Here is a 25,829-nt window from a genome sequence, read left to right as displayed (position 1 = left end):
CTACAAAGTACTGGAGGTGCTGGGGGTTCGGGGTGACAATGTGTGAGTTTTGGCTTTTCCTTTCTTTTCTGTTGCATTTGCCAAACACTCTGGGGCCAAGTTCAGGAGGTGGCAACCTTGAGGAAGGAAGCGAAGCCCCTAAAGTGCAGATGGAGGGGAAAGTCCTGCCGTGTAATTAGTTGGTGGAACAAGTCGGAGAAGGGAAGACTAGACTTGGCAGACCCAAAACCCTAGGGAGAAGCTCAGTCACTTAGATCAGCCTGAAGTGGGGACAGCATAGGAAAAACAGAGCAGATGTGAAGGGAAGGGCATGGCCAGAGATTGTAACGGAGGACATCGCTGCCCCCCTTGGGGATTCTGAGGACATCGCTGCGCCCCTTGGGGATTCTGAGGACATCGCTGCACCCCTTGGGGATTCCGATGCTCTGTGGAGAACCGCTTGACTGCCAAATGTTCCCTCTCCAATTGCCAGCTGGGCCCTGCCTCTGCTGTCCCTACCAGGTCAATGATTAAACTACAGATTCAGGTTCAAGTAAGGTGTCTATAGATAGAAGAGGTGATGGTTCACAAGAGGCTAACACTTCATAAGAACCTTGTTCCCCATTGCCCGCTCCACAACCCACAGAGGGTTCATCTTCCTGACAACTATCCTGGCTAACTAGGGTAGGGAAAGGGAAGACAGACACACAGCCAAGGTTTTTTACAAGAGCGGAATTTTCCAAGAGGCAACAACTGCTCCTTTCTCTGCTGCTCCCAGCCCAGTGTGGATTGTGCTGACTTGCTTGTCTGGGGGTCCTGCTATGTCCAAGTCAACACTTCTGGGTCTGGGCATTGCTCAGGAGTCCCCATCCCCCCCAACTTCATCCCGTAGAATACACAGTCCCTGCTGCAGGTGGCACAGGAGTGGACATCTCCCGTCTAGAGCTGCTTTTCATGCTGTGTCTGCAGATAAGAAAGAGCGAGTGTGCAGCTAGGAGCCATCAATGGAAAGAATAGGACAAAAAGGTACTTAGAATAATATCAAAAAGGTACTGAATAATATCAGAAGGATTCGTAGCACTGGAGTCACAGAGAAAGGAAAATTGACACACAGAGAATACAGGTGGTCTCCCACTTCAATGGCTTTTTCACTTTATAATTACGAGTCATGCACCACCCGACTCTCACAATGCCAGGCCTTGGGGACAAGCCATAGCTTCCAGTCATCCCTGAGATCATGCTGTAGTTTGAATGTAAAACGTCCTCCACAGGCTCACATGCTTGAACACTTAGTCCCCAGTTGGTGGCGCTGTGTGGAAAAACTTTGGAACATTTAGGAGGTGGAGCCTCCTTGGAAGAAGTGGGCGACTGGAGAGGGATCTTTAGGTTTTGTGGCTCAGTCTCCCTCCTGTTCACTCTCTGCTTCCTGGCTACAGACGCAACGTGACCCACTGGCCTCTTGCTGTCTTCCCCATCATGATGGACTGTATACCCTCAAACTGTGAGCCAAATAAAACCTTCCTCCTTTAAGTCACTTTTTGTCAGGTATTTGGTCACAGTGACAAGGAAGTAGCTGGTACAGCAAAGATGCTACAGACACACCAATGAACTCTCTGATGCTGAGTTGGGATGGGCTGTAGGTGTAGTAAATGCATTTTCAGCTTGCAATTTTTTCTGTGTAATTACAGAATGAAATGGAGTCAGTCACTTAACCTCTTTGTGGCTGGGTGTTCTTATCTATAAAATGGGATGGCAATGTCTTCTGCTAATAGAGCGTTATTGGAATAGGGTTGGGCACATGGTATATGTGTGTTAGTCATTCTTCCAAGTGTTCAAAAGAAACTAAACAACTTTCCGTACTATTAGTTGATATGCAATCAGCCTTAAATTTCACTCCCTACGATTAACTGAGGAGTAAACTAAGCTCAGAATAAACTCTGTGCCGTTTGTGGTCTTGTAGGATGTGTATCAAAATATTTTAAAGATCTGTACCAGAAAGAGTGCAAAAACAGGATATAAATTGAAATACACATTTTTAAGAGATTTTGTTTATATTTTAATTATGTGTATATGTGTGTGTCTTAGTAAAGGTTTGTACATAACAGTGAAGTGCCTAAAGAGGACAAAAGGGTGTGTCGGGACTCCTGGAGCTGAAGTTATAGGTGGTTGTGGGTTGCCTGATGTGGTTGCTGGAAGCCAAGATTTCTGCTGCAAAGCAGTAACAGTCTTACTGCTGAGCCATCACTCAAGCTCTGAAACACGTGTTTCTCCAGTGAGAATCAATGTGGCCACCTGAAGTCTAGTGGATAACAGTTAAAGTAATCATCTCTTTCATTCAATGAAATGGAATTCTCTCTCTCTCTCTCTCTCTCTCTCTCTCTCTCTCTCTCTCTCTCTCTCTCTCTGTGTGTGTGTGTGTGTGTGTGTGTGTTTACTGAGCATCAAACCCAGAACTTCATGCATCCTAGGCTAAGTAAGTGTCATATTTTTATCTCCAGTATATATTAGAAAGTTCAATTTGAACTTCTAGTCACTAGCCCTTAACAGAACTTAAGTTGTAATTTGACAGATTTATAAAGACAGATATATCTGTAAACAATTATAGACAATTTGAACTATGTTCCTTGATCAATTGATATCATCAAAAACTTTTCTTTGTACTGCCCCGCCCATATCTCTTCAAAAACCAATTCTATAGCATGATATTGGGAATGACCAGAGAATACTGTTGCATTTTCTGCAGAACTGCTAAGCAATAAAGATGTCCCTTTATAATAAATGTGATGGTATAAATTTCAGGGGGGCAGTATTCCTTCCCTGCTAAGTTACCGTGTGCACCTCATGTCACTAATATAAATTCTAGTCCAGTGCTTCTCCACCACCTTAATTAATTTCCTCCTTGCTGTGATCAAAGACCCAACAAGAAGCAGCTTAGCAGAGGGCATTTTTACTTCAGCTGACCAGCTGAGGTTACAGCCCATTGCGGTAAGACATGGTGGCAGGAGCAGGTCATGGCTGTAGCTGCAGGGGCAGGAGGCTGCCTGTTTCCCACCCAGCAGACGAGAATTGGAGGCCAGACAGGACACAAGACTGTGCTATAAAGGCCACCACCACTCACTTCCTCCAGCGAGTCTCTACCTCCTAAAGGTTCCTCAACCTCCCGAAGCAGCACCACTGGGGACCTTGTGCTACAACAGAGAAGCCTACAGGGGGACAACAGCCTATTAAAGTTTGTGGAGGAGCTGGAGAGGTGACTCAGTGGTTAAGAGTACTTGCTGTTCTTGCAGAGGACCCAAGTTCAGTTTGCAGAACTCACATAGTGACTCACAACCATCCTTATTTCCAGTACATTTACACAATGGAATATTACTCAGCTATTAAAATGAAATCATGAAATTCACAGGTAAATAGAAGGAACTAGAAAAGAAAATCATCCTGAGGTAACCTAGACCCAGAAAGCCAAATATGGTATGTAACCACTTATATGTGGACATTAGCTGTTAAGTCAATGATAACCAAGCTACAGTCTGTAGAACCAGAGAGGTTAGGTGTAGAGTAAGGGACTGGGGAGCCTGGAGGATAGATCTCTTTAGGAAAGGGAAATAGAATAGATAGTTCTGGATAAATGGGAAGGGCTGAAACAGGAGAATTAACTTGAGAAAGGAAGAGGAGAGAGGCACAAGGGTAGGGATACAAGGAGAGACAGCTAAAATTAAGGGCCATCTGAGAGGTAGTATAAAAATGTAATACATTAGCAGCTTTATAAAATATATACAAATATGAAGGCAATCTAAATAAAATTGCCAAATAATGGAGGAGACAGACCCTAACTGGCTATCTCTGTCACCAAATGAAGCTTCCAGCACCGAGATTGGATTACAACTAATTGAGTTGTTGGCCAAAGGAGTCCCATGGGAAACCCCAAGCAACCCAGGCTAGAGCCAAGACTTGTAGTAAAAGGAGCGGTGGGCTGCGTTCCCGGCGCCTGGCCACCCAGCTAGTTTACACCCAAAATAATTACACAGAAACTGTATTCATTTAAATACTGCCTGGCCCATTATATCTAGCCTCTTATTGGCTAGCTCTCACATATTAGTTTAACCCATCTCCATTAATGTGTATTGCCACTTGACTGTGGCTTACCGGCATAAGTCTAACTAGCATCTGTTTCTGAGAGGAGAGCCATGGCGTCTGCCTGACTCTGCTTTCTTTCTCCCAGCATTCTGTTCCGTCTACTCCACCTATCTAAATTCTGCCCTATCAAAAAGCCAAGGCAGTTTCTTTATTTGACCAGTGAAAGCAACATTGAAACAATGAAAGAAGACCCTCCTACACCAAAGACTAGAGGTTGCTCTCCACAAACTGACAGCAAGGCCTGTAAAGACAACACCTATACAACTCATTGAACGTGAAGAAGTGGGGCTGATGCCTACACAGAGCCTCCACCACTATGTTCTAGTGGCTTTGGTACTGGAAAGTACTCTGCAGGCTACAAAAGGAGAAGCACAAACCCCAGCCAAGCCACAAAACCTTTCATCTACAGTGGTGTCCTGCTTGCAAGACATGCTAGTGCAGTGGTGGTACAAAGTTGGGGGTAACTAATCAGCATCTGATTTGACTTAAAGTGCACCCCATAGATTGGAACCCATACTCGACACTGCTTGGATGACCAAGAATCTAAAACTAGATAGCTCAGGGACACAGGGTAAAACCAAATACTACTGTTCTGAAAAAAATAATACAATGTAGCAATAAAATAACAACTAATGACATTTGGCTACACTCATAGATCAGTGCCCTGCTCAGCCATCATCAGAGAAGCTTCCTCCTGCCCAGAAGGTAACTGATGCAGAGATCCACAGCCAGACATTATGCAAAGGGACGGACCTTAGAACACTTGACTCTAAATGGGATGTCTCCAACAAATCCCTCTCAGGGACCAGGGAATCCTGGGGGAGAGGAGGCAGAAAGAACATCCTTTACAAAGTGTTTCAGTTTTCAGTTTTGTCTTTTTCCGGGATTACTGACTGTGATTGGGTGGATCTCTGAGTCTATATCTGTTTCTTGTGCCTTTTCTTCGACTCTTTTCCTTCTGTTTGTTTGTTGTGTTGTATTCCAATGTATTTCTTTCTGTTTATCTTATTATATTGTATTTTATTGTTATCCTTTGGAAGGAGTGTTTGTTTTCTAATGAGAGACAGAAAGGGGGCGTGTCCAGGTGAGAGGGAAGGTGGGCGGGGAAGTGGAAGATGCAGAAGGAAAGGTAGCTGTGATCAGTATATATTATGTGAGAGGAGCTATTTTCTTTCTTTTTTTTAATTAACCTTATTTTACATGCATTGGCATTTTCTCACGGGTGTTGGGTCCCCTGGAACTGGCGTTACAGACAGTTGTGAGCTCCATATGGGTGTTGGGGATTGAACCCAAGTCTTCTGGAAGAGAAACCAGTGCTCTTGACCACTGAGTCATCTGTCCAGCCCAGCTATTTTCAATAAAAGGGAAAAAGCAGAGAGGAACAGAGACAAAGAGAGCTGAGCATCTCTGGAAGACTTCCACAGAGCATCCTCAATCCCCCTGGCCCCCATACACTGATGGTCAGCTACTATTTTTGGTACATGCGATTACCCCATTTTCTAGTGATGATTCCTCAGCTTTCCTTTGAGGGAAATGCCTGATCTGAAAGCATACTGTCTTATTGATACTTTTCACCAAAGTACCGTGTCCTGCTCTGACTAGGTTTCAAAGTCAACACTTGGATATTAAATCTCAAGAATGATATGAACCTCTTTTCTGTCCCTGGATCTTCCCAAAGTCCGCTCCATCTGTTTCTTTCTGTGAATCCCTAGGGAACCAAAGTCCACACTGTTTGAGCCAATAGTTTATTGACTTCACATACACAGGGCCAGCCCCACCTCATCCTCGAATCTGAATCTTCACACCACAGCATCTGTGCAGAAGCTTGTATCCCTCTAGGGGCTGAGTCCTGGAGTCACTCCCCGGGAAGTTTTTCTGGTACCTGTTCTCTCTGTGGCCTGATGCTTTGATTTGCTGAGAACTCACCAGGGTACATCAGAGCCAGCTAAGATTCCCTCCACTGCAGTAAATCAGAGGGGTTTCCTGTTGTTTGAAGATGAACCTTATGAACTGTCTGTATCCCCTGCCATGATACATCACAGTCTGGGATCTTTGTCTCTTCTCTTCTCTTCTCTTCTCTTCTCTTCTCTTCTCTTCTCAGGCACATAGTTCTAGAAATTCGCACTCTAATCTCAGAGAAGGTAAATCAGCAACAGGCAATGGTGCTGAGAAGGAGCCATCTGCCATCATTCCTGAGCTCCATGGACTTCCCAGTCCTAAATCCCTGCCCAGTCAGCTTCTCCTCAAGAGTACCTGAGACAGGATGACCAGATTTAAAAAATAAGCAAGGAATGGGCTAGAGAGATGCTTCTTGTGGAGGATCTGGGCTTTGGTTCCCAGCACTCCCTTGGTGGCTCACAACTATCTGTAACTCCAATCCAAGAGATCTGACAAGTGCCTTCTCTGGCAGGAGGCGTGCACACAGTACACACACACACACACACACACACACGGAAAAACACATAAAGAGAATAAATGTCTCTTCAAAAGAATAATTGAAGCAGCTAGAGGTGTATCTTAATGATAGAATGATAGAGGATATGTTTAGCATGCCTAACTACTGGGTTATACACACACACACACACACACACACACAGAGAGAGAGAGAGAGAGAGAGAGAGAGAGAGAGAGAGAGAGAGAGCGCAAAACAAATAAATCAACAACACATCACTCAAACCTAAGGATGCTAATGCTGTTATCATTAGCAGTACATGCACAGAAGGCCACACTTTTCTTGTATGTGAATTGGAGATAAATTCTGGCTAAGAAGTTTGGGCTTTCATTGGACAGAGATATATGCCTTTATACCAGAGAAAACAAACACCCTTAAAGGCGATAATGTCACTCGATGTGTATGCACCATTTTTCATCTTCGAAGCAATTTGCAGACATTAAAGAATTGACTGTCAGCTCTTCTTAGATAAGACTAAATTGATTCTGCTGGGCACAACCCTATCTATCCATGTCTTCAGACCTAAGCAATGGACCTTGCTGATACACTGTGGCTGGACAAGACTATTTCTTATGAGGGTAGATGGGGTTGGGGGTGGGTTGGGGAAAGCCAGAGGAGAAAAGAAAACCAAGCAAGAAAGAAAAACAGAAAGACCTGCAATCCATCTTCTGACTACTGTGAGTCTGGAGGACAATTTGGAGAAATCCCTACAGGGTTTTGGCCTGTCTCTGCTTCCATTTATCCCCCTCTGTGACTGCATAGAAGTCCCCAGTGAGATCATGTCATTCCTGAGCATCCCTAAAGCTGCAGCCTGTCATCTTTGATGCTCCTTCCTCTGTGTGCCTGGCACACGTGCTTCTTTATTCCTAATTCAGGAGTTGCATGGCATAGCCAAAGAAGCCAATATTAATATAGCATATGAATGTGCGTGTACATGGGGCACTGGTGCTTTTTCTTGTTCTCTGCTTCCCCTCACCTTTCTTTTATAATATAAAATATATAATATATATATGTGTATATATATATTTGATTTTTATTGAGCTCTACATTTTCCCCTGCTCCTCTCCCTGCCTCTCCTCCCCCTTCAACCATCTCCCAAGGTTCCCATGCTCCCAATTTACTCAGGAGATCTTGTCTTTTTCTACTTCCCATGTAGATTAGATCCATGTATGTCTCTCTTAGGGTCCTCATTGTTGTCTAGGTTCTCTGGGATTGTGAATTGTAGGCTGGTTTCTTTGCTTTATGTTTAAAAACCACTTATGAGTGAGTACATGTGATAATTGTCTTTCTGTGTCTGGATTACCTCACTCAAAATAATGTTTTCTAGTTCCATCCGCTTTCCTGCAAAATTCAAGATGTCATTATTTTTTTTCTGCTGTGTAAATGTACCACATTTCCCTTATCCATTCTTTGGTCGAGGGGATTTGGTTGTTTCCAGGTTCTGGCTATAACAAACAATGCTGCTATGAACATAGTTGAACACATGTCCTTGTGGCACGGTTGAGCATCCTTTGGATATATACCCAAAAGTGCTATTACTGGGTCTTGAGGAAGTTTGTTTCCTAATTTTCTGAGAAATCGCCACACTGATATTCAAAGGGGCTGTACCAGCTTGCACTCCCACCAGGAATGGAGAAGTGTTCCCTTTACCCCACATCCTCTCCAGCATAAGTTGTCATCAGTGTTTTTGATCTTGGTCATTCTTACAGGTGTAAAATGAAATCTCAGAGTCGTTTTGATTTGCATTTCTCTGATGACTAAGAATGTTGTGAATTTCCTTAAGTGTCTTTCAGCAATTTTAGATTCCTCTTTTGAGAGTTCTCTGTTTAAGTCTGTACTCCATTTTTTATTGGATTATTTGTTCTTTTGATGACCAATTTCTTGAGTTCTTTGTATATTTTGAAGATCACTCCTCTGTCTGATAAGGGGGTGGTGAAGATCTTTTCCCATTCTGTAGGCTGTCATTTTGTCGTTTTGTCCGCCCCTCGCCTTTCTTCTTTGGGGCTGGGGGCTGAGATCTTGGGAGATCAATATTGCATCCTGCCTCTTATAAGATTTGATGTTTTACAATGATGGTGTCTGGAGGGAACAAAGTGATATCAAGGTCTGGCTTACTCTTAATAAATCATCCCATCAAACCAAAGATGAGTCTGCACCTGGTCAGACAGATGCTGGCAGAACTTAGGAGCATTTGGGCACCTGTAGGTGGCATGCAGCCTGGATGTGAAGCTGGGGCTAGAACCTCTTCTCCCAGTGTCCATGACTGCTGATCCCTTTCTGCAGATCTCTTGTTCTCTAGGCTCCTGGCTGGCTCGGCTCCTGGTGCTCTCTTGGTCCTCTTGCCCCTTTCCGTCTCCTCTTCCCCCATCACCCCACCACCCTCTGGCCCAGTTCAGTCTGCAGGCCCGGTTCAGTCAGGGATCCTTCCAGATGCCTCTGGCTGTGTTCTCACTCATATCGACAATAAACCTTCTCCTCAACCACACCCAGAAGTAGCCGTGTCCTCATGTTTTCATTCAGTGACCAACACAGGAAATTGGTACTGAGATGTGGAGCCTTTGCAAACTGTGATAAAAACCGTCCATGTTATTCTTAGGCCTTCAGAACTGGCCTGTGGGAAGAACGTAGAAGAACTGCAGGGGAGAGAAGCCCTAGAAGGTAATAAGGGGTCATTCTGAGGGGACTCTGGAAGATAAGAATTCCAGTAGAAATGCAGACAGTAAAGGCCAGTTGAGTGAGGTTTCAGAGGAGAATACGGACTTCAGGAGAGCTCGGCCTAGCCCGTTCATGTGGATTCTCGCAAAGAATTTAGCTGTGTTGTGTCTGTATCCTGGGAATTTGAGTGAGGCTGAATTCAAAAGGAGTTGATTCATGGATTGGGGTGCCAGACTGAATAAAAAGGGACAAAGGAAAAAGCTAGCTGAACACCAACATTGATCTCTCCGCTTTTTGGATTACAATTCATGAAAGCAGGAACACCTATATCAATGTTTTTCAAACATCTGGAACTGCTGTAAGAGAGAACTCACCCTCACTAGGATATTTTCAGGAACCCGGCTCGGTTTTCCTTGTGGGTTTTAAAGTGGCAATGTAAAGGAGAAGTGTGGGCTTTGAACTTGGATGGCCTGAGTTTGAATGTAAACTCCGAAGCTTAACCATCTGAGCTCCAGATGAAAAATGGGGAAGATGATTACTAAATTCACATGGCTATAGGGTTAAAATTAGGTAATTTACATAAACCATTTGGCTCTCCCTATGCTAGAAGTTCTGAAAATCGTCTTGTCATTTCTTGTATCTTCTAAGTGGATACCAGTTCTAAATCTATTCCTGTAATAGAATTGTACTTTAGCATTCCTGATGTTTCAGATGTCTGGACAAAATGCTCACTCCCATTGCCCCTCATTGCCAAGTCAAGTTCAGTCGCTCTGGAGAGACATAGACTGAGCCTTCCGAAGCAGGTGAGTCTTGCTACAGGCAGTACCACTATAGGGCAGGGATGCAGGCAAGATGGGAAAGATGGACATAAAGGAATCTCCATAAATTGCCACCGCCACCCCAAACACAGAAGAAGGGAGCTAAAGATAATATTGGTATGTCACATTATACCTATTACTGATATTACTAATATTGGGATGTCACATTATACTTATTACTGAGTCACACTGCTATCAGGACAGAGCCCTGTAAGCTTCATTCACTGAACACCTACTATAAAGTCACCGTCCCACACTGAATTCTAACCTCCCCTAAGGAGGTGTTACTGTATGTTTATTGTATAGATTAAGAGATAGCAGGCCAAGAAATCAAATATCTTGGCCCAGGATCATGCTCTCAGAGGTCAAGCAAGCCATCTGGCTTTTGAGTCTCCTCGAGTAAGCATAGTTGTGTGAGATTACTATGCCAGGGGCCTGCCCTGCGGTCGGGACCCGGAGAGGAGGCAAGGAGGAAGCCAGGCCATGGTGAATCTTGCAGCCTGACAAACTAGCAGTCAGAATGCTTCTTTATTTATGCAGAATTCAGTAAGCAGGGATACCTTCATGTTGCTCTGAAACATAGATCATATCATTTTTGTTTCCGAATGTGTGTTTAACTTTTTCTCTTGCACATCGGGGGTCATAAGTTTATCATCACTGATGAGCCATGGCGTAGCAGTTATCTTTCACAATCATTTTTCCTAAGTTTAGTCATCAGTAATAAGCAGAGTTATCTTCTATGATCATTTTTACTCACCAACCATACCCGGTTTTTAAGAATCTAGAGGCATATGACAGCCAGTTCTCAAGGGCTGCCAGCTTTTGTGGCTTCAGGGTCACTGGACAGAAAATCTCCAATCCAGCCCAGGAAGATTGTCATGTCCTGAGCAGTGTATTATTAACTCTTAATGTTCATGGTGCCCAAGGAAATCCTCAGGCCAAAGCTGCTGCAGTAACTTCTTACATAGTACAATGTTAACATTTTATATATTTATAGGATTTGTTTCTGTCCAATCCTGGCCTTCTTTTATTCCTTGGTCATATGGCCGCACAGGAGCTCTGTATGAGCTAATTTTTCTAAGAAAGAAAGGTCCTGACACCTCATTCTTTTATCATCTTTCCACACCATTCTTTGTCCATCAATATAAGTTCCTGTGTAGGGCAGAGATAACTTCAACTAATCTAACTTTGTTGTTGTATATGCCTCGTAATTGCCTGAGTGTATAGTGGGAAGAGGCTTGCAAACTAATCTGTGGGCAACTCCTCTAGCCCACTGAATCTTGTTTTAAAGTTTTAAGTTTTTAAAGTTTCCTTTATTTTGATTATCTTGTTCCTGGGTAAGCGTGGGGGCAGATATTTTAAGAATGTCTCCCAGTCTCATAAAGAGACCTATGGCTTCTTTAGGTACATCACAACCTCCAAGGAAGAACTTCAATAGATCAAAAGAGCTCCCTAAAAGTGGAGAGGTAGTGAACTCAAGACTTTCCTAGAGAAGCTTAGGAGCAGTACTCCTGGGAGAAGGCATAAATGATCCATTAGAAATTTCCCATCAATCCAATATACCCAAGTTGTACAAATATTAAAAGCCCCCCCCCAAGCATGCAACATGCGGAGATTAAAACCAAAAATGGAAATGACGGCCATCGTGTGGCTCAGCTTTGCTGGGTCTTTGTCAAGATGCTCTGGCTTTAAGACTTTTGCTGTTCCCATCAGATATGGCTGCACCAGTAAATATATAACACAGCAAATTCCAAATTGCATCTTAAAGGTCAAACAAACAAAACCAAATCAGAACTTCCTCTGGAGGGCTCATTATTCTGCATTTTAAGTGTAAGGAAGGCATTCCATGCGTCTGTGAGTTTTAAACATGTGACCAGGTAGTGATCACCACTGTCTGCATGTCTCATACTGACATACTGCTGTTAATGTTGGGGAATGGGCATGGGAAGGGGATATGCTGGGAAGATAAAATTTAAACAGTCCTAGGACACGCTGACATTCTCCAGTTTGTTTCTAGAACAAATGGGGAGAAATAATTACTGCCCGGGTGTCTTCATAGTTTAAGAATTAGTCCATGAAGTGTTGTGAATACTATAAAGTGTCATATTGATAACTTGGCTTAAGAAGGAGGAGCTCTTTGGTAACCTTTCAGAGTGGTGGTCCCACAAAGTGAATGAGGGAGACGGTTAACACAGAGAGCTGGGTGCTGAGTTACTCGCTGGTCAGCAGTTTCATTGATAACCCTAGTTGTAGAAACATTTGCTTGTGGCGGTGGTGGGGTAAGATTAGTTTTTCACTTTGAGTGATTTTAAAATGCTCTATCTGACGGAGCGAGCGTGCCATGCCAAGAACTGTGGAGAAACAAGAGAAACCATGCTCGCCTTTCCTCAGTCCTGTAAAGCTGAACAACATTGTCAGCATGAAAGGAATAGCAGTGAGGAAATGCTATGGGAAATTCAAATAGGGATCATCTCACGAGAGACGTGACACTTGAGCCTGGCCTCAAACCAGCCTGGCCTCTGCAAACTAGAAGCCTGGGCAGGGGAAGGGAGGGGAGGGCTGGGGCAGGGGTACATGCATGGTGAAAGGGTGAGCAAGATGAAGATAAGCCATGTTGAGTTGCCATATTCTGAGGATTGGGGCAACTATGGTGCAGAGTTTTGCATGCTCCAGGGAGGTTTGTGATTATCTTAGGAGAAATGGGAAGCCCCTGAGGCCTTGAGATGTAGAACTTGACCAGAACTTGTGTCTCTGCACGATCAAGGCCCTCATCAGACATCCATGGACTAAGACTTTCTGAGGCCAGCGTCTAGACTTGAGAAGACCTGGGAACCAATTCGGAGGAAAGCAAGGTGTTGTGGTGCTGAATGACCGTGCCCTTGGTTAAAGAACAACGCGCCGAGTAAAGCAGTAAGGCAGGTTTTCTCTGTGGCTCGTTCATTAGTAGGGTTGACAGACCATCTACGGAGATTCGAGGCAAATGAATGTGCTTCCACAGAGTGCCATGGAGCCATAGTGTAAGGGCACGGGCCTGCAACCCCAGCATAGGGAGGCAGGCAGGAGAAGATCAAGCTGGAGGCCATTCGGTCTACACAGGAAGATGGTGTCTCAAAATGAACAAATGCTGCCTGAGGGCACAGCTCTGTGGTGGGGTGCTTAGCTGCCATGTGCAGATCCTGGGGTTCCAACTCCAACGCTGCACAACAAAAACCCATTCACCCACTGATTCGCTCCTTAAAAAATAAAACAAAATAAACTAACTGGATACCTTAGTATCACCATACTTTTCAAAGAAGATCTGCTGTACTCTGACTCCAGAACTATCCCCTCCAAGGACATACCTTCTGTCTGATGGCCTTGATGGGTCCTGGGTGTCTGCCATTCCCATTTGTCTCAGCTAGTATTCTTCTGCTGTGAAGAGACAGCGTGACCAAGGAAACGTGTCTTAGTTAGGGGTTCTATAGCTGTGAAAAGGCACGGCGACCACAGAAACTCTTATTTTAAAAAAAAATGTTTAATTGGGGTGTCTCACTTACAGTTTCAAGGCTCAATCCATTATCATCATGGCAGGGAATATAGCAGCAAGCAGGCAGGGATGGTACTGGAGAAATGGCAGAGTTTCCTACATCTTGCAGGCAACAGGAAGTTGATGGTGACACTGGGAGGTATCCTAAGCACAGGAAACATCAAAGCCCACCCCACAGTGACACACTTTCTCCAACAAGGCCATGCCCACTCCACTAAAGTCACGCTGATAGTCCCTAATAGAGCCACTCCCTGTGAGACCATGGGGGCCAATTACATTCAAATGACCACAAAACTCTCACAAAAGAAAGCATTTAGTTGGGGGCATACTTACAGTTTTAGAGGGTTAGTCCATTATCATCATGGTGCAGAGCACCATAGTAGGCAGGCAGGTGTGGTGCTTTCATGCTGAAGAGCTGAGAGCTTTGCATTCTGACCCACAGGCATCCTCAAAAAGAGAGCCACTGGGCGTGGTGTGGGCTTTTGAAACCTCAAAACCTACCTCCAGTGGCACGCTTCCCCCAACAAGACCACGCCTACTCCAAAATGCCACACCTCCTAATCCTTCTCAAATGCTTCATCAACTGGGGACCAAGCATTCAAATATATGCACTGTGGGGCCTTTCTCATTAAAACCACGCCAGTTATCTAAGCATATATGTCCAGGTCTTGTTATGAAGGGACCAATACAGATGTACTTAAAGCCAGTATCAGCCAAGAGAGGGTGTCTTGCTGGGCCTGACCAAATCTGCTAGAGAGCTACGAAAGCTGGTCTGTGACTTTCCTGCAGGAGAGGCAATCCTACCTGGACAACAGGTAAAACCAATGGCTGTGAGCGTCCAGCCCGTGTTTCCCTTCTTGCCTGCCCTCTCAAAGGCAGAGGTCAATCTCTTATTACAAGTACACACACGTAACAGGGACATTTTATATACACATGCATGTGTTAAAGATGTTTATCTCACCTTAGTTGGCCTCTCTGATTGAATTCCAATACATAATTACCTCATTTATGACAGCTGGCAAATTATGCTGAGGGACATGGACTGTAAAGGAATGAATTATATCAGCATCATGGTTAGGAACTGTAGTCCCTAGTAAAGCTGGGGATTTTCCTTTCTTGCTGTCCAGTATATATCGTAAAGGAGCCCCTGCTCTGCCTGAAGGCTAGGCTGCTAATCTTATTTGACATGACTTAAACAATGGGTTCTCGATCAATGATCCCTAGAAGCTGAGTGCAAAATTATTCTGAGGAAAGTCCATGTTCTTGCTAGATTCTCAACGATCTACTTCTTCTCAAAATAGATTAACAGTGGCTTATATTCAAGTTAAGTCATTTACGCTCATTTTTTTTACAGGGAATCTACATACCCTATGAATGGGAAGTTCTTATTGCTAACCTTGTTAAAAAATTGTTGTTGGCATTTTAGTTCATTTGGTTTTTTTTTGTTTTTTTTTTTTGAGAAAGGGGTATGGAACAAGCCACTTGCAATCAGGAGATCTCCAGTTTCTTTACTTGATTAAAAGTCCACAAATACAAGGTAGGATACTAACCTCTAAGAATGCTACACATTAAATATAATCTCAAATAGGTAAGGCAATCATTGATGCAGAAAATACAATTTAAGTCATCTTGAATTTATATTGAACAAAATTAAATGATGTTAAATTAGAGAATTTCAATATAGTTCTATAGGGTCAGCTTGGTGGTGCCCACCAGAAATCCTAGCGCTCAGAGGCTGAGGCAGGGGACCAAGAATTTAAGATAAGCTGGACTACATAGGGAGACTCAGTTCAAGAGAAAATCATAAAATGGGGACTGAGGAGAAGGCTCAGTGGGTAAGAGAGCTTGCTATGAAAGAAAGTGTGTGGTCCCATGTAAACGGAGATTGCTTGTTTGTTCCTGACCTCCCAGACCTAAATAATCACACAGAAACTGTATTAATTACAACACTCTTTGACCAATAGCTTAGGCATATTCCTAGCTAGGTCTTACATCTTTTTTTTTTTTCGAAACAGGGTTTCTCTGTGGCTTTGGAGCCCGTCCTGGAACTAGCTCTGTAGACCAGGCTGGTCTCGAACTCACAGAGATCCGCCTGCCTCTGCCTCCAGAGTGCTGGGATTAAAGGCATGCGCCACCACCACCTGGCTAGGTCTTACATCTTAAATTAACCCATTTCTATTAAGCTGTGTATCTCCACGAGGCTGTGGCCTACCAGAAAGTTTCTGGTGTCTTTCTCCTTTGGCAGCTACATGACATCTCTTTGACACCACCTACTCTCTCTATCTCTTCCAGCCTGGCTATATTTTGCCCTGCTACAGGCAGAAGCCGTTTCTTTATTAACCAATGGTAATAAAATATATTCATAGCGTACAGAGGGGAATCCCATATCATCTCCCCTTTTCTGTCTAGATGAAAAAGAAGGTTTTAACTTTAACATAGTAAAATTACATATACAAAAGGGTATCAAACAAGAATTACCGTTACAGTATTTCTTTTTTTTTCTTTTTTCTTTTTTTTTTTTTTTTGGTTTCCCGTCGGGGAATTGAACCCCGACAGTATTTCTTTATGAGTCTAAAGTTTTATATCCAATTTATCTTTTATCATAACTAAGGAAAACTCTATCTGACTTTAACTCCACCAAAGGTCCCAGAAGAATATCATATTACCTAAGTTAACAGGCAGTACATTGTAAGCAACTTCCAAAACTCTAGAATTGACAGAGACATCTCACTGCCTTGGACAGTCATCCAAAGTTCTTCTGTAAAGTTGGGACATCCCTCTTCAGCCTACAGGACCATAGTATCTGGCAAACTTTTCTATGAAGTAGGAAAATTTAAAGACTGTTTGGCCTATATTGGCAGTTTGTCAGTCACTTTCTGCTATGTCCTGCAGAATGTCTAGCAGACTCTTTCATGAAGTAGGAACCCTACAGGACCATCCCATCCTTTGGAAAGTTCAGCAGTCACTTTTATTTGTGTCCTGCATGTCCTATTCATATAGCATGCCATCAAGCAGTCCAGGCAAAAGCAGCTTCTTGCCCAAATGACTAGCCTTGTCACATTGAAGGCAAATTCCATAACAAGTTTCTTCAATGCCCATCAACCTCTCTGAAGTAATTGGAGCTGCCAGGAGACATATCTCACTATTGAGAAAAGTCTAACTTCTTAAAACATTTTAAATGCCATATTCCATAGGTCTTTGAAGTGTTGAAGATTATCTAACGTATCTCTGAATATCGAGAAAACCTAATGTAATTAAAATTTTGGTTACAATAAATGACTATCTATTAATAACTGAATTCACCAAGGAGCTGGCCTGGGTCTGAAAAAGCATGGGATAAATCCAGACTAGCTGAACATAGCGGACAATGAGGACTACTGAGAACTCAAGAACAATGGCAATGGGTTTTTGATCCTACTGCACGTACTGGCTTTGGGGGAGCCTAGGCAGTTTGGATGCTCACCTTACTAAACCTGGATGGAGGTGGGCGGTCCTTAGACTTCCCACAGGTCAGGGAACCCTGTTTGCTCTTCGAGCTGATGAGGGAGAGGGACTTGATTTGATGGGGGAGAGGGAGGGAAATGGGAGGCGGTGGCGGGGAGAAGGCAGAAATCCTTAATAAATAAATAAATTAAAAAAAACTGTATTTCTTAACTATAGATTACATTTTTGTTGTTTTTTTTTTTTTTGTTTTTTTTTTTGGTTTTTTTTTTTTTTTTTTGGTTTTTCGAGACAGGGTTTCTCTGTGGTTTTGGAGCCTGTCCTGGAACTAGCTCTTGTAGACCAGGCTGGTCTCGAACTCACAGAGATCCGCCTGCCTCTGCCTCCCAAGTGCTGGGATTAAAGGCGTGCGCCACCACCGCCCGGCTAGATTACATTTTTGAATAAGTTGCACAAACACAATACGTTAAACAAGACTAAAAATATACATATACACAATGTTACGAAATCTACCTTAAATTTGTATCAATAGACCAAGATCCATACCAAGGTAAAGTATTCATGTCTATATCATATCTCCTTCCCCTTTCTTTTTTAGAAATTGACCGTGACCTTTGGGAATTTGGGTGAAGTTGTCTCCAAACTGCTTCCTGCTGTTTGTTGGGCAATGTATTTTTAGGGTTCACCAAGACCTTTCAGGGATCTTGTTCAATCAAACCACATAACCTGGAAGGAATCCACAGGTTCTTTCTCTTCTGTGGAAAGAAAAGCAGAACTCTTTTCCCAAGCAACATATCTCAGACCCAAATTTTGAAATTAATGTGCCTTTATGTTGGTTTAACTTAGCAGTCCCCAGAATCAAATGTCTCTCTGCAGTCAAAAACTAAAAAAAAAATAATCCAGACTATCTGTGTATTTTTCATCTTTACATGGTTTTTTTAAATTACTCTATTTTTTTAATATTTATTTTGTTATCTTTACTCTTTTAATCTATGACTATCTGTACTCCTTGTTTTTTCTCTCTCTTAAGTCCATACAACATACAACACTGTGACCTATTCAGAGGTCTTTTTCATCTGAATCTGTCTCATTGTGTATTCATAATCATTTCCTGACCAGGAGGGCCTTTAAAAAAAAAATGCTAAGCGGACATTGTGAGGACCAACTCCATGGCCCTGCCTGTTTTCTCCACCCTGTCCAACATGGTAGAAGCATGTTCACTGCTTCTGCAAGCCATGCTCACTGCCCCAGCTTCAGGGACCAGTGGGTCTATGTTGCCATTAAGCAATTTGTAACAAGCTGCTCAGAGACCCCATTTAAGTGCTCTGTAACAGGACCAACACAAACCAGGAAGTCTACTCTTAAAGGAGTCACACTGTTTTTGCTGCTAACACTGAGTCAGGAAACCTTCCCAAGAATCATACCTCTGTTTGCCTCTAGCAAACAGAGCCCACCCAATAAAATGCTGCTACCAAGAAGCCATGCTTAACTCTGTTCTTTTATGTCTAAAATTCCTTCCCAAGTTCTCTCAGGTTTTATGTGGATGTAGCTGGCTCACATTGGTGCTATTATGTAAACAAAGACTGGTTGTTTATTCCTGGTCACCCAGACCCAAATAATCACACAGAAACTATATTAACCGCAACACTGTTTAGCCAATAGCTTAGACATATTCCTAGCTAGGTGTTACATCTTAAATTAACCCATTTCTGTTAATCTGTGTATCTCCACGAGGCTGTGGCCTACCAGAAAATTTCTAGCATCTTTCTCCTTCCAAAGCTACTTCCAAAGTTGACTTTACCAACTCTCTCTATATTATCTCTTCCAGCCTGGCTATATTCTGCCCTACTATAGGCTGAAGAAGATTCTTTATTAACCAATGGTAATAAAACATTCATAATATACAGTGGGTCTGCTCCACCTTGACTAAAGGTCAGAGATCTTAGCCCTACTCTTTCTCTTTCATAGTTTTTGACCAGAAGTCTGACTTAAGGAGTGCCTACAAATAAGATATTCTGACCTGGGGTGTGGTTACTTGGTGTTTTGTATATTAAGACGGCCCATAGAAATGGATCCACTCCACCTTGACCAAGGGTCAGAGAATTCAAGCCTATTCCTGCTCTTCCAAGTATAAGACAGATGGTTGGGTCCAGGAAGTAGATGCCTACAGAATGCTTGGTCTAAGGTGAGGTCATTATACATTCTGCCTAAACAACAGAATACTTAACTAAAGTTTATAGTTACTTGATATTTCAAGTGTTGAAGCAAGTAATTATTCTGTTTGCTCTTCATGTCATGTTAAAACAGTCTTTTACCTTCTTTCCCCCTTTTGTATTGGGGTATAAAAGTTTATGAAAATTAAACATGGGAGAATTTGGCATTCAGTATTCACTGAGTTGTCTTCCCAGTTCTATCCTATGTCTCTGTATTTCTTTCCTATCTCTCTTCTTCCTATCTAATTTTTCTAATCCACACACCCTTACCCTGGAATGTATGAACGTTATCAAGTCTAGACCTCGACATATGTCACCCTAATGTGTGGCTACGACAAGAAAAAGGATCCAAGTTAAAATCTCCAGCATTCATATAAAAGCCAGGCATGGTCACGGGTACCTAAAATCCCAGCACTGGGGGGAAAGACAAGCTGATGCTGAGAGCTTGCTGGCCAGTCAGCCTACCTGAAACTATCAATTTCCATGAGAAAATCCTGTCCCCGCTGCCAAAAAAAAAAGTGAAGAGTGACATTTGACATTTGTGATGGTTTGAATGGAATGGCCCCAATAGGTCCATAGGGAGTGAGTGACTCTGCTTGGGAGGGATAAGGAGGGGTGGTCTTAGTGAAGTAAGTGTGTCACTGGGAGCAGGCTTTGAGGTTTCAGAAGCTCAAGTAAGGTCCAGTGTCACTCTGTCTGCCTGATGCCTGTGGATCCAGAGGTAGAACTCTCTGCTACTCTCCAGCACCATGTCTGCCTGTGTGCTGCCATGCTTCCCACCATGACTATAAGGGACTGAACCTCTGAAACTGTAAGTCAGTCCCAATTAAATGTTTTCCTTTATAAGAGTTGCCATAGTCATGGTGTCTCTTCACAGCAACAGAAACTCTAATTAAGATAGCATCTTCTCCTTGCCTTCTTGTGCATACACATGGGTGAATGTACCACACCCTTCACATACAAAACAAGACAGGAAGAAAAATAGATTGCTAAGTATCCTTCATTTCTTTTGTTTGAAGAGAGATTTGTACTTGATATATTTGAAAAACAACATGAGCAGTCTAAATACACACCAAACAATCCCCTTAGGACATTGAGTCATTTCATAAAAGATTATAGTGAAGTTGTCAGAACTAAAGTAGTCATCCGTGACCATTTTAGCTATGACAATGAAGAATAAAGCTGGAAGGTTTGAAGGGAGTGTTCTCACAGTTGCCTGATTAGATTCAACCAATCATGAAGATTCACAACCTTGCACACAAAGTAATTCTGTAAGCTGTCTATTCAGCCTTGGACTGTTACTAAATTTGATTCAACCTATTTAAACTCTCTTTACTATTTTGTAAAATCTTCACCCAGACGAATACTAGAATCACTGTGCCTAAGAAAATAATCTTAATTTCCTTTACTAAATGGTTCCATTTTCATTTTTTCACATTTTTTAAGATTTTTTATTTGTTATGTATACAGTGTTCTGCCTGCATGCATGCCTGCATGCAAGAAGAGGGTGCCAGATCTCATTATGGATGGTTGTGAACCACCATGTGGGTGCTGGGAATTGAGCTCAGGACCTCTGGAAGAGTAGCCAGTGCTCTTAACTGCTGATCCATCTCTCCAGACCTCTTTCCCATTTTTAAAGGAATAAAATCATATTTGCATCCACTTTTCATTTCTATGACAAAATACCTGAGACAAACAAAGGAGGAAAACTTCTTTTGACTCAGAGTTTAAGAAGTTCCAGTCTATGTTTGCTGGGCCCTGTGATTTTGGGTCTGCGGCCCATCTCTGCAGAAGTGCATGGTGGAGGATCTCCATTTACCTTGTGTGCTGCAGTGTTAACCTCTGAACTGAAACATTTCTATCCTGCAGGGAGGATTGTTAAGACTAGGAAGTAAAATAACTGACAAGTCCCAGGAAGTCCCTGAAACTTAAGGTCCACTAGGCTCCTCCCCCCACTAGGTTATAGACACAGAAGATTGCTGGAGAAAGAAGGGATTCTTTGACCTGCTAAGCTGCCTTTGTACCTTGTAGTCTTTCATCCTACCTATCAACTTATTGCCCATCTCGTTCTTTTTTTTTTTTTTTTTTTTTTTTTTTAGTTTTTTGAGACAAGGTTTCTCTGTAGCTTTGGAGCCTGTCCTGGCACTAGCTCTTGTAGACCAGGCTGGCCTAGAACTCACAGAGATCCGCCTGTCTCTGAGCCATGATCTCTCAGAGACAGCCTCCTCCTAACCCATCACCCCGTTTTCCAGATAGGAATCAGAAAAGCAATTCAGGGACAAAAGTTAGATTATGCCTCTCCTCTGCTTAAACTTAATGCGCATCTCACTTCAGAATGAAATCCCAACATCTAAGCCTGGGAGGACCTGGCTTTGTTCATTTCTTCTCTCACCTACTGTGCTCTTCTCTCTGAGTTGTGGCTCTTCTACCCTTTTAGGGTTGTCATCTTCTATGCATGCTCTTGTGTGGAGGGGTGTGTGTGTGTGTGTGTGTGTGTGTGTGTGTACTCACACTTGTATGCACCCATGTGTACCCATGAAATCAGGGGAGGATGTCAGACGTCCTTACTCTACCGTATCCATCACATCACTCTCCACCTTATGCCTTGAGACAGTGTCTCTCACAGTACCTAGCACTCAGCTAGCAACCAACAAGCCCCCAGTAATCCTCCTGTCTCCATGTCTACACAGCACTGGGGTGAGGGTTGCATGCCACCATGCCTCTTCACATAAACACTGGAAATTCAAACTCAATTCATCACACTCACAAAGCAAGCACTTTTACCTACTACACCCTCCTCCCCAGCTCCTTATACAAAGTTCTTGTGGCTGCTTTCAGCTCCATCCCAGCCAGAGTACCCCTTCCTCACAAGTTCCTCTTCTCATCAATGTCAATATCTATCCATTGATCTTCACTAGTGTTCCCTGTTTATCACTATCTCAGCTATCTACTTGTTTGTTTTAGCTGGGTTCATGCAGGCAGGGACATGCAAGCGGTGAGCCTGTCACCTAAAAGTTCTAGATCCAAGAAATATTTGTTGAATGAATCAGGCCCTGGGATAGTACACAGAACTTAATACTCTATCTCCGCTTGTTTTTCCAGCTTATTTGTATTCAGAAGTGTTGCTTTATTTTAGATTGCTCTGACTAAAGGAAGTCGCATGTGAAAGAATTATTTCTCTACTTCAGATTCATTGCCCGGCTCCATAACATGAAATATATAGCCACTTTGACTACTACTTCCCTACAATGCCCTACACGCTTTCTTCTCAGACTCTTCTCAGTGTGTGCACAGTATGTCTGATGATGAATGAAGTGGTTAATCACTGTTTGGTCTACTTTTATAACACGCCAATCAAAACTGTTCTTCATAAGCCATGACTTCCATGTTAATACTGAAATTTTATTTTTAAAATGTCTAAATACAGCTCTGCTACTGCCCAAGATCAACCTGGTTAACTGTAAACACAAAACCACATTGTCCTCTGGCTCTTGATTTCTTCACTTACTTTTTTTCTTTAATTCCTCGTTCTTTGATTCCTTCATTCAGATATGTATGCAGCCGATCTGTACTTATGTTAATCTTCTTTGTTTGTTTGCTTTTTGAGAAAAGGTTTCACTGTGTAGCCCTGGCTGTCCTGGAACTCTCTCTCTGTAGACCAGGCTGGCCTCAGACTCACAGAGATCAACTTGCCTCTGATTCCTGAGTGATAGGATTAAAAGCATTTGCCACCACCACCTGCCATTTTGTTTTGTTGCTTTACAGAAGCTTTCCAATTTCAGGAGGTCCCATTTATTAATTGTTTCTCTCAGTGTCTGTGCTGCTGGGGCTCTATTTAGGAAGTGGTCTCCTGTGCCAACATGTTCAAGTGTACTTTCTACTTTCTCTTCTATGAGGTTCAGTGTGGCTGGCTTTATGCTGAGGTCTTTGATCCATTTGGACTTGAGGACTCTCTTATTTAGACAAAGGGGGAGATGCTGTGGAAACTCCTTCAGCCAATAGCCTGTAATATATCAGCCTACTTGGTGTGGTCTCTTGTACTATAAATGCAGATGTAAAACTTACACAGTCTCTCTCTCACTAGGCTGCTGGATTCAGTTCCTGTTCCCCACTCGTGCAGAGGACAGTGATCTGTGAGTCTACCCCTAAACAAAGAACCCTTTATTATACTCAATTCTGAGCTAGTGTGGGATTACTTTATAGCATTTATCTACAAGGAGAGGAGGACAAAATGTACGTTATTCTGAACCCTGGCTCTGCACAAATAAGGGAATTATTGACACTCTTTAAAATCCTGGTAGAATGTCAAAATAAGCCTGTCAACATATTTTCTGAGAGTCAATACACTGTACAGGTAACCAGGGTGTTGGCATTCTCAAGGGTTAAGGACTCCTGAACCGTAGAGCCAATACCATGCTCTTAATACAAGATATTTCAAATCGCCGGGCGGTGGTGGCGCACGCCTTTAATCCCAGTACTCGGGAGGCAGAGGCAGGCAGATCTCTGTGAGTTCGAGACCAGCCTGGTCTACAGAGCTAGTTCCAGGACAGGCTCCAAAGCTACAGAGAAACCCTGTCTCGAAAAAACAAAACAAAACAAAAAAGATATTTCAAATCAAAGAACTGAGCCCTGGTATTTGTCACATATTTGGTCACATTCCAAATTATCAAGAGTCTTGGCAAAGAGAGATATAATAACTGATAAATGATAGTTATAGTAGATTTGCTAGAACAAGCTAGAATGTTACATCAGCAATTTTACTTATCACCATAGAGGTTGCATAAGTTGCTCCCAGAGTTGCCAATGTCACAGTGTAAACATCTATCTGCACTACATGTGTGCCGCTTGCCCCTTTGGGATCCCTTCAGAGGGCAGGGGTGAACCCCCAAAGCCCTAATACCAAATGCTATACAGCAAATGGATGATAAATCATGCATTCTTTGGCAACTTGAGATATGTAATATTATAGTAGATACCTCTCTGGCTTTGTGTATGCATTGGCATTGCCTGTGGAAAGAGCCTCCACTGTTATTAAGGTCCTCAAATTGGCTAGTCGTGGGGGTATCCTGGGCCATATATACTGACAATGGCCCTGTCTATGTGTCACAACAATTTACTGATTTTTGTGTGTTCTTGGCAGATTTCCCATATGACAGAAATCCCCTACAATCCCCAGGGACAGGCCATAGTGAAAAGAGCAAACCGGACCCTTAAAGAGTTCTTGGCCTGAATAATAACACCAGAGGCAAAGAGAGATCCGCATCTTGCTTTGGTGGAGGTCCTTTTCCACATTAGTTTCCTGTGATTTGAAGATAAAGGATTAAGCCCAACCTACAAACACTAGACTGCCTGCCACAGGACACCCCCTGCCACTGGGACAGTGGAGGGATTTTATATCCCTCCAATGCCAACTCCCAGACCCCCTATTGACCCAAGGGTGAGATATGTTTGCATCTTACTTAAGAGTGCCACCACTCCATGAGAAGACCTCCCAGAGATATTTGTCCTGCTACAGACCAGGAAACCTTGCCCAAGGAAGAAGCTACGGATGGGTGATGTATATTGCTCTTTATAGTGCTGTTTGCTCTTCATCTGTGGAGGATTTGTAGGCCCTTGTCCCACTACCCTCTATTCTTTTGCCCATGGCTATTGAATCCCCTGTATACCCAGCTTTGTTCATGGACCTAGTAACTGCACATAGAAAATTGGAAGGCATATGGTACATGAAAGAAATACTCTGCTTCACTATAAATGTGTCCCTCAGTCCCTGTATAAAATTATATAGCATGACCACGGGAGACTTTCATGGCAACCTTACTAACGGAACCAAGAAGCTTGGAGTTTCTTGCCCCACTCACTTATTACAAACACCCATTAGTTCCTCCAACAACATCCTGGCCACCTTTGCCTCGATGTTCAGCAGTGTCCAGACTGCCCACTTTTGTAGGGCTCCCCATCCCGGGAAAACATTGCCAGCCTGTTTTCTCCTCGAGATTAGAAGGAGATTATCCAGTACAACTCGGTATGTGGGAGCTCACTGCACTTGGTGTCTCCTACCTTACTCTGCATATTCTCAGAGATCCCATACATTTTCTCTCTGACCCCATCTGGGCAACTGGGACTTATGTGGCCCCTCTAATTGTCATGATCTGCACCCTTTGACACTCTAAAGGTGGCCGTCTTTTTAATGGGACCTACTTCCATAGAAAGTATACGGGTCAATGGACGGGAATAAGTGCTGTAAATGTGATATAAAATACTGAATTAACTGAAGGCCACTCCAGTCTGTGTCCGACCCCCTTCTTTCTAGTAACTAATGCTTCCAGCGTCAGAGATCCCTCAATTGCTCTCTCAAGATGAGCTCCCGATAGCATGCTGGCTGGGATACTCACAGGCAGACATCCTAATGAGCCAGCAGCCATCTGGGTGCCCATTGTTACTGCTACCCACTTCCACAGCATTACCATGATGACCCAAATCCAATTAGAGGAGGAGGCTAGGACAAAAGGAGACTTTGGAATTATGGCTGCTGTCATTGTGACCATTGTGCTGGAGCCTTTGTGCTAGGAGTGGGAGGGGTGGTAGCGGGAACAGTACCACTGACACAAACG

Source organism: Microtus pennsylvanicus, chromosome 4 (genome assembly GCF_037038515.1).
Source record: "Microtus pennsylvanicus isolate mMicPen1 chromosome 4, mMicPen1.hap1, whole genome shotgun sequence".
Lineage (NCBI taxonomy): Eukaryota > Metazoa > Chordata > Mammalia > Rodentia > Cricetidae > Microtus > Microtus pennsylvanicus.
Note: the sequence above shows the minus strand (reverse complement) of the source record.